The sequence below is a fragment of the Pinus tabuliformis genome, chromosome Q (genome assembly GCF_031772625.1).
Source record: "Pinus tabuliformis cultivar Carrire ecotype Pingquan chromosome Q, CPIR1, whole genome shotgun sequence".
NCBI lineage: Eukaryota > Viridiplantae > Streptophyta > Pinopsida > Pinales > Pinaceae > Pinus > Pinus tabuliformis.
The window spans coordinates 263,865,491-263,874,873 of NC_142296.1; positions in this window are offsets into that span (position 1 = coordinate 263,865,491).

Below are 9,383 nucleotides of genomic sequence, written 5' to 3' on the forward strand. Positions count from 1 at the left end.
GAAGAGGCATGAATTGAGAGCATAAAGATAGTGAGTGGACCGTATTTTTTTGAAACAAAGATCATCGACTGTGTAATCTAGCCTAAGGCGAGACTGTGTTGTTTTATTATTATGAACAAAGAAGTGTGGTGTGTATAATTACTTGAACAACCGTGGAGGCTTGAATGTTTATCTTTTCCATGTTTTCGAATGAATTTGGTGCAGGCACTGTGTTTTCGTTCTTACCAGTAGAAACCCCGTGGCTAAGGCAAGTTTAGTGTAATTTGGGTCTGCAAGCGGAAAACCCATTTACACAGAGAAACAACGCAAAACCACTAAGCGGAACGATACAATGGACTTGAAAATTTATTTGCAGGAGCTTTGGGCCTTATCGGGTCCGATATATAGATCGCATCGCATCAGAGGAAGGGAATCGACTTGAGAAGTCAACAAACTCTGATATCGTGACCCAACCGGACTCAAAATAGTATATGAAAGATTGGATAACCTATCGGGTCCGCAAGGTTATCGCATCGAGGCTTTGTATTGGAGGCGATATATTATTAACTGGCATATTACGATCACGGATAGTGATTAGCGATAATCGCATCGGAACCCTCCAAAAGAATAGCACCGATATATGGGACTATTGGTACCTCCGATCACCGATACAGCGATTGAATCTGAGCCGTCTGATCGGCCAGATCTCAATACGCGGAAAACACACATATAACTGTGTAAAGAGGCGGAAAACCTTTGTTTGGCATTTTTCAAAGGGTTTTCAATCCCCAAAGGAAAAAGCATCATTTTAATCCTTTCAAAGGCTTTGGGTCCCAAAAGGGAAAAAAAGCATTGTTTTAAGGTTTTTCCAGAGGCATTTTGGATCCGATAAGGGAAAGGGCCTGTATTTTTGTGGAGCAAGGGTGTAAAGCAGGGTGATTTGGGTTTTAAGGCTAAATGCCTGTAAACGCCTTCCGATGCATATATATATATGTATATATATATATATATATATATGTATATATATATATATATATATATATATATATATATATATATATATATATATATATATATATATATATATATATATATATATATATATATATATATATATATATATATATATATATATATATATATATATATATATATATATATATATATATATATATATATATATATATATATATATATGGGAATGGAGCTTTAAAGGGCCATTAAGGGGAAATTAAGCTCCGATAAGTTATATTGATTCTGTAGCCTTAGGGTTGCATCAATAAGAGAAGGAGATGAGTGGAAAACTGCTCTTAAGACAAATGAGGGATTGTATGAATGGAGAGTGTTAACACCCAGGTTGTTCCCTTTGACTCCCAAGGGAATACGACCGGGGTAACCACTAACCAATCTTTGGATTACAGCTCCTAGCCAAACTGTAATCAGAGAGGGCTCTCTCTTTATGATTTGTCTCTGTTCTGATAGTATTTTAGGCTAGCTATGATGTTCATGGTTTTGTTTTATGTTTTGGTTGAGGGATGTCTTCTGTACCTAAGGTGGAAACCTTCAGATAGTTCTAGTCCATTGGGCAATGGAGTCTTTGGTTACTGGTTGTTTGAGAGGTAGATTGGGATTGCTGAAACTGCAGGGCCTTTTGAATATCTCATGAAACAAACTTGATATTATAATGATGAAGTGTGTTTAACCAGTGAAAAGCAATTAAGAATTTTCCACTAAGCTTGGTTGTGAGAAAGAGATGTATTGTAAAGGAGCAGATTTGAATTCCTAAAACAATACTCAATGTGAAAGATACAGTGTAGAGGTGCAGCAATTAAGAATTACACCTTTATAACCATAACTGAGAAAAAACATTTATAATAGCATAGATTGAATTCAGGGTATTCTATGAATAAATCCTGGAATTAGTCTTTTTCTCTGCCATTAATTGTGAAATCTAGAACATGGATGAGTTATGAGAAAATAACAGAAACAACATAACGAAAGTTTAAGGAAACTTATTGAGCCATGAAAACACGCAGGAATCCTGTAGCACACAGCAATCGCATTACCACCCCTCAAACAACACAGACTTTGGAAATTCCATCGGCCTTTGTATTAAACTCTGAAAATTTACAGCCAAAGAACTCTTGAAGAGAAATCAACAACAACCCCTGCAAGATTATGCGATGGGGGAATATATATAAGCGGTCATACAAAATATCTGAGGCGTTGAGTCATCTGAAAAATAAATACATTCACCAACTTGTACAGAAAGCAGATAAGAAGTTATTACATCATTGAATACAGAATAAGTGCTCTTTATGTATGTCAGAAGATATTTTGACCTTTGGAGGCCACTGAGTCGGTCTGACCGTTCTGCTTTAACTATGAAAAATGCGCCTTTATGGCTATCGTGCTGTAGTTTTTTGGCCCTGTCACCTGTAACTATCACTGCTGCTCTGGTGGCCGAAATGGTTTTGCTGAGTTGGCTCAGCTCATTCTTCTCTATGCATGCTGATTTTATCAAAATCTTCCTGTGCATGCTAACTTGTATTTTTTTGATGAAAAAACTTAGTGAATGGCTTCTTGACTATAAGATCATCTGTATTGCTTTAGTCCACCATTCCTGTGTAGGCAATTGATGTCTCAGAATTGCCTCCAAAGTCTCATCAGCCTCTGTGTATTTGTAGAAGTTTGGAGGCACTTCAAACAGATGTTTAATTTCATTCATTATAAAGAATAAGTTCTCTACCCTGTTGAAGAGACTTTGTCCTGTAGCTGGCCCTGTTTCCTCTGAGGTGCTGGGCCTTTCAGTGATCTGATTTGTGGTGAATGTGTTGACCCTCTTGGCATACTGCTCATGTGTAAGTAGCCTTCCTGCGCTGTTCAGTAAGCCAGGGAGACCTCTGTTTTGCAATGCCACATATTTGTCCATGAATCTATTGACCTCTGTCTGCATGTCCTGGGTCCTTCTTTCTAGTGTTTGCACCAGGCTTCTTAGTGTTAGGACCCTCTTTATTAACAAAATAGTCTCAATCCTGTTGGAGATTCCCATAGTTGCTAACTGAGCACTTGTTCTATTATTAAGCACATTGATCATCCTGTTGGCAACTTCAGGCATATTGCCTAGAGAGGCCCTTGATCTCTGAATTTCCTTCTGTGCTTTTGCAATGAGCTCCAACTGCTCATGAATGGTCTCAATATATTGCCATTGATCAGTTATGGATTGGCCAATATTGGCCCACAACACTGTCTTGAGCTCAGCTCTCACTTTGTCAAGTGTGAGCTCCTTCTCTAGCTCCTTTATCTTATCCTTAAGGGCCTTTATTTCCCTGCCCTTTTCTGCTACAGTCTGCTTGGATTTATCATATCTTTCATTGAGCTTGGCTAGACTCTCCCTGGCCTCATTTAGCTCTGCCATTTGGGCTTCCAGGGCTTGTATTTCATTCTTGAGCTTCTGCATATCCAGGCTTGGAGCCTGCTCTGTTGTTGGTGCAGTTGCTGATGTAGATGGTGCTGTCTGTTCAGGAGGAGGAGCTGTAGTTGGAGGGGCTTCCTCAAGGTTAATTATTTCAGGAGGAGGCTGAGATGTTTGACCTCCTTCCTTTTGCTGTAATGATGCTTGCAATGCTGCCTGTGCAGCCTCTGATTCTCCCAACTTTTCTTGAGTCTGGATCAGCTGTTTGTATAAAGACACCAGCAAAGCTGTGGCATCTTGATCATGTCTCAGCTGGGCAACTTCTTCCGTTTGAGGGTGAATAGTTGCTGGGATTTTGATCTTTTTCCTCAAAGCTGCCATGTCTGCATCCCTCAATTTCAATATTTCTTGTATGCCCTTGATGTCCTTGGGGTTATGCCCAATCTCTATGATTATATCTTCTAAGGCCCTGATCCTGTTGTCCTTTGCTTGAGAGGATGCTCTCTCCAACTCAAGTTGGGCAGCTGTATTATTTAGGCTATTTTCTAGCCTGTAGTTATCCAATGTCTTATCTGCCAAGGAGGCATACACCATCTCACCCATTTGCTTATGCAATTCGATTTTGTCCATTGGGTGGATGTCCTTGGCAAGGACCTCAAGATTGGTCCTCAAGTAGTCTGAAGGGGACTGTGGTTGCAATGCAGTTGGCATGAAGTGACTCATGATCATTTTGCCTTCATTAACATCGTATGCAGACATCAGTCTTTGTTGGTTAGTGGGAGCCATTTTCAACAAATGATTATATAGCTGAATTTTTATTGGCTCATTCCTCCTCTTTATGTCAATGAACTGCTGTTTGATGCTCAGTTCACCTTCTCTTTGCTGGCTTGAGGAGCTGACTTCTCCTCACACTATCCTCTCTTGTTCCTGCTGGAAGGAACTTGCTGAGGCCTCCATACTTGGTGGGCCCATGCCCAAAGGTTACCCTATAGGCATTTCTTCCTCTGAGAAGGGATTTATTCTATGTCTTTTCTCCCCATGAGTTGTTGATGTTGTGAGGGGAGTCTCTCTGTCCCTCTTTCTGCTTATGTCTTCTTTTTGTGGGGTTTGGAGGACTGAGGCCTCCACTGTCGTTTCTGGCCTAGGAGGCACCGTGTCCTGAGCCTGCTGCTCAGTGGAAATTGGGGCTTCAGCTGCCTTTTCTTGCTGTAATGGCTGCTCTTTCTCTTGCTGCCCCTCTTGTTGCTGTTGTACCTGTTGTTGTTGCTGCTGTGCCTCCTCATGAGGTGGCTGTTCTGGTTCCATCTCCTTTTCTTTGCCTTTGCTTGAGGTTTGCTCAGTAGCTTTAACCGCTTGCTGATTTGCTGTGGAGGAAGATGCAGCTGCTCCCACTTGAGTGCTTGGAAGAGTAAACACCTGTGCACAAAGCTCCAAGTCAGCCATCTTTTGGATATTTCTAACTGCTCTTTGATTTAATTCTTCTTGTGTAGCAGCCTCCTCTAAGGTTCCCCTCCTCCATTTTACTTGATTTGCATATTTTTCTATGTGAGGCAACCTTACATGGTCATAACCAGACAACCTATACTTGACCCTTCTTAAAGTTATGAAGTGATTGGGGTCATAAGGTTTCCAAAGGAAACTGGTCTGTAGGCCAAGGGATCCTAACATGCTGTCGGCTTCTTGCCAACCTTCCTCCCTTTTGTTGTAGATGAAGTGGCCTAATTGGTTTCTGACCTTGAGTTGTGCTTTCTTGCCTCTGCCTGAAAAGTGCAGCACATCAGCATTCCCAAATTGCCTGAAGTATTCCAGGGCAAACAATCTCATGGGCACATATTTGGGCAATCTGTATGGGGGCAACTCACACCCATATATTCTGATGACTGTGTGGTGTTGGTAATAGTACCAATCCCCGATGCTGTATGCCTTGGACAGCTGAAGAATCCTCTGCATCTCATCAGCTAGTTTTGGAGGAGGTGAGCTCATCATTAGAGACATGGCTGGGTGGATGAAGAGGTCTATAAATTCACAATAAGTGTATGGAGAAACAGATCTGCAGTGGAAGGCAGAGGACCAATACACCACTGACCTTGGATTTCCTTGTGCATCCACTCTCTTCATAGCAAAGTGGAACTTCTCATGTTGATAATACAAAATCAAGTGGTAGATGTAAGAGGTGTATCTGAACACCCTTTCTCTTGCCAAGTTCATTAATTGCTCATGTATTTTGTCAGATATGTAGGTGGCATAGTCATAGCAGATTGGAGACTTGCCAGGGGCAAACATGAGCATCATCACCAGCACAGTCTCATCAACAAACTCAATTGAATTATAGCCCAAAATGGGACTGATCATGTCTACAAGGTCCCTGCCCAATTGGTTTAGGTAAACATGAGAAATGGGAGGGTACTTCACTGTGTCAGAGTCAATATATAATTGATTTAACTTGTTGACCTGAGCATCTGTTAATTTGGCTCCTTGCTTTATCAGATCAATCAGTGAAAGAGGAACCAATTTCTTCTCAGTTTTGAAATGGAGCATCTCTCTGATGGCTTCAGGGGTGACATAGAAAACAACTGAGCCTGAAGGGTCAATCACAGCCCTCTGAGTGGCGTCGTAGGATTCAACACATAGGTGGATTAGGTCAGGAAACTGGTTGACCTGAGGGAGTTTGAATAGAGGGAGGAAAGAATCCCAAATGCCCAACACATCTGTTCCAGCCTCATGTTTAATCCTCAACTGATTCAGCAAATGAATGTGGTACTTGCTGTGCATTAGCATTTCTTCTGCTATCTGATAATCCAGGTCTGCTAGAGGCTGCCAATCCAATTGTCTCTGAGGGGCATTTAAAGGAGCAATGTTCAATGCTACAGGAGCTACTGGTGGATCCATGGTTACTTTTAGGATTTCTGTTGTTTATAAACTGGTGTTACTGTGCAGAGCAACACCAAAGAGTTTTCTTTGAACAGAAAGGTAAATTACTGAGGAACAGAGGATAAATGGTCAATTGCAGCAATTGAAATACTGCTTAAAGTATGGATAAGATAAATGCCTGGCCTTAAACTCTTTTTCTCCGCCAAAGGGTGCAATTTGGATTTCCCGTTCACGCCTGCACGAACAGAATGCAGGTTTTGGTAAAAACTCCGGCAAACAAGGCTCAGCAGGTGAATTTCGTCATTACAGGTGCAAATGGGGATCAGGCGCAAGGGATTTGCTGGTGAATTATATGTTTTTTCACTGATTTAAGCTATTTTGGCAATTTACAAACAAAACCGGGCGCCGGAGGGATTCACAAGGATAAATACCTGGTATACTGCGAGCAATAGTCACGAATGCAGGTGGAAATGGCGCGCCAGCGGTCTCCAGGTCGAATTCAGCAGGTTGGCGTGAGTTTGGACGTGAAAAACATGCAGAGAAAACAACAGTCGTTTTTTCCAAAAGTGCAAAAAACGCGAAATTTTGGCCAAAATATGGATTTTTTGGAACATTGGCGCTTTTTTTGGATGACGTCAGCATGACGTCATCGGGTGGGGTCAAGGTTGGATGACGTCAGCATGACGTCATCGGGTGACATGGCGGCATAAGAGAGGTCCACGGGGATGTTGAGGTGGCGGACAGGTGGAGTAATGGCAGACAAGGGTACCGACGCGGCGTTGACGTAGCAGTGATGCTGGCGGTGACGTAGGCAGGGCGGGTTGGCAGAAACCGGAAACAGTAAGCGGTATCATATCACACTGCTTATTATACGGAGGCTGAATTGTCAGAGGGGGCTCCGATACGATGTGGGGGTGATGTGTGGCAGAGGCCTGACGTCACCCTCTGACAAATATCGGAAGCTATTCTTCGGACGTCGGAGCCGCTCCGATATTCATGTGGGCCGTCGGATGAAAAGGGCCCGATCCGACGGTCGACGGATCGTTGAGCTGGCCGGACGATACGGATGCGGGCGGGATTAAAATAATATTTCTTTTGGTAAATGCGCCCGGCGGGAACCTTAGAACATTGGCGCATTTGCGTGGTTTTTTCAATGTTTTTTTATAAAATCGCGCATAGCGCCCCGACTTTGGATAAATCGGAAGAAGTGGGTTTTTATGTGTATTTTGCAATTGAGCGGGTTAAGGGTGAAAACAAGCTTTTTACAGGGTTTTTTAGCAAATGAGGGGTTCAATGGGTTAAATGACTTCTGAAGGGGAAAGAGGGGTAAGGCTTAGGGTTCTCAAACTGACCAGATGTCAATTTAATCCCTAACAGTGAACATATGGCTATAATGCCAAGGGGAGGGATATTTATACAATGCTTGGGGTTTATACACCATAGTGTTATAATAGTAGGGAAAGGGTAACATAGGGGATTTATATAATAGAAGTTAGGGGTTAATATGGATGGAAAAGGCGAATGAGGAGTGAAATCACTAAGTTTATGTGAAGATAACTTTGCTTAGGGAGTAGATCAAAATGAAAAGATTTTTAGACAAGAAATGTGGCTTTTAAAGGAATAAGAACCACCATAAAACCTCAAATTCTTCCATGAATCTCAACTGATGAAGGGATGTTAGTAATGAATGTGAAAGGGGAAAATGTGAAGTTAGACATGCTCCTTTGCTTTGCTGCAACATGATGGAGAAGAAGACCTTCTCAGTCCATTGATTTTCCTTTGTGAATAGGTTAGCACACATTCAATTGTAAGGAATGACATTTCTGCAACCCCATCTGCCTACCCATCTACTTGCCTATCATTTTTTGTTTCTTCTTGGAGGGTGCACTTAGACTTGCAGACCCTTATTTGCCTTTTCTTTTCTCTTGGCTTTTTCTTTTGATTTTCTATCTAGAATTACCTTTATTGCTTCCAAGGTCCCAGATTAAGCAGTTGGGAACCTTAATTCTCTACCTAAGCTACTGGTCTGCCAAGATTAAACAGTTTGGACAGACTTCTTTCTCTATTCTACAACAGAAAATTGAAACATGGTGTTAGCTACCTATACCAATAGGTTTCATATTTCATGATTGACAATGAAAAGTTCCAAATATGCTCTGCTTTGATCATGCAAAGATCACATATTTCCTAGAGAAAACAATCTGTGTATATAACTTGATGTTGTCTCAATTTTGATGGGTGGTCCAACAGCCTAATCTGGATCATGCCATGTTTTGAATTTCCAGTTGTAGAATAGAGAAAGAAGTCTGTCCAAACTGTTTAATCTTGGCAGACAAGTAGTCTAGGTAGAGAAGAAAGGTTCCCAACTGCTCAATCTGGGACCTTGGAAGAAATAAGGGTAGAAGTAGATAGAAAAACAAAAGAAAAGCCAGAGAAAAGAAAAGGCAAATAAGGGTCTGCAAGTCCAAGTGCACCCTCCAAGAAGAAACAAAAAATGCTAGGCAAATAGATGGGTAGGCAGATGAGGTTGCAGAAATATCATTCCTTGCAAATAAATATGTGCTGAAATGTTCACAAAGCAAAAATAATGAATTGAGAAGGTGTTCTTCTCTATCAGGTGGCAGCAAAGCAAAGAAGCATGTCTAACCTCCCTTCTTCCCCTCTTCCCATTCATTACTAACATCCTATCATCAGTTGAGATTCATGGAAGAATTGATGGTTTTATGGTGGTTCTTAGTCCTTTAAAAGCCACATTTCTTGTCTAAAACTCTTTTTATTTTGATCTACTCCCTAAGCTAAGTTATTTTCAATAAACTTAGTATTATTTCCCCTCATCAACTCCTTTCATCCATATTAACCCCTAATTTTATTATATAAACCCCCTATGTTACCCTTTCCCTAGTATTATAACACCATGGTGTATAAACCCCAAACACTGTATAAATATCCCTCCCCTTGGAACTATAGCCAAATAAGTTGTTTAGGGAGACTCCAGTCCACCAGGGGCTGTGGTCAACCCTATCTTGGGGCTGCTCTAACCTCTGGTTATGAGCAACAACCTTTCCCCTAAACCCTTACCTTCCCTCTGCTCAAAACGCCACAGAAAACCCCTTCCCCC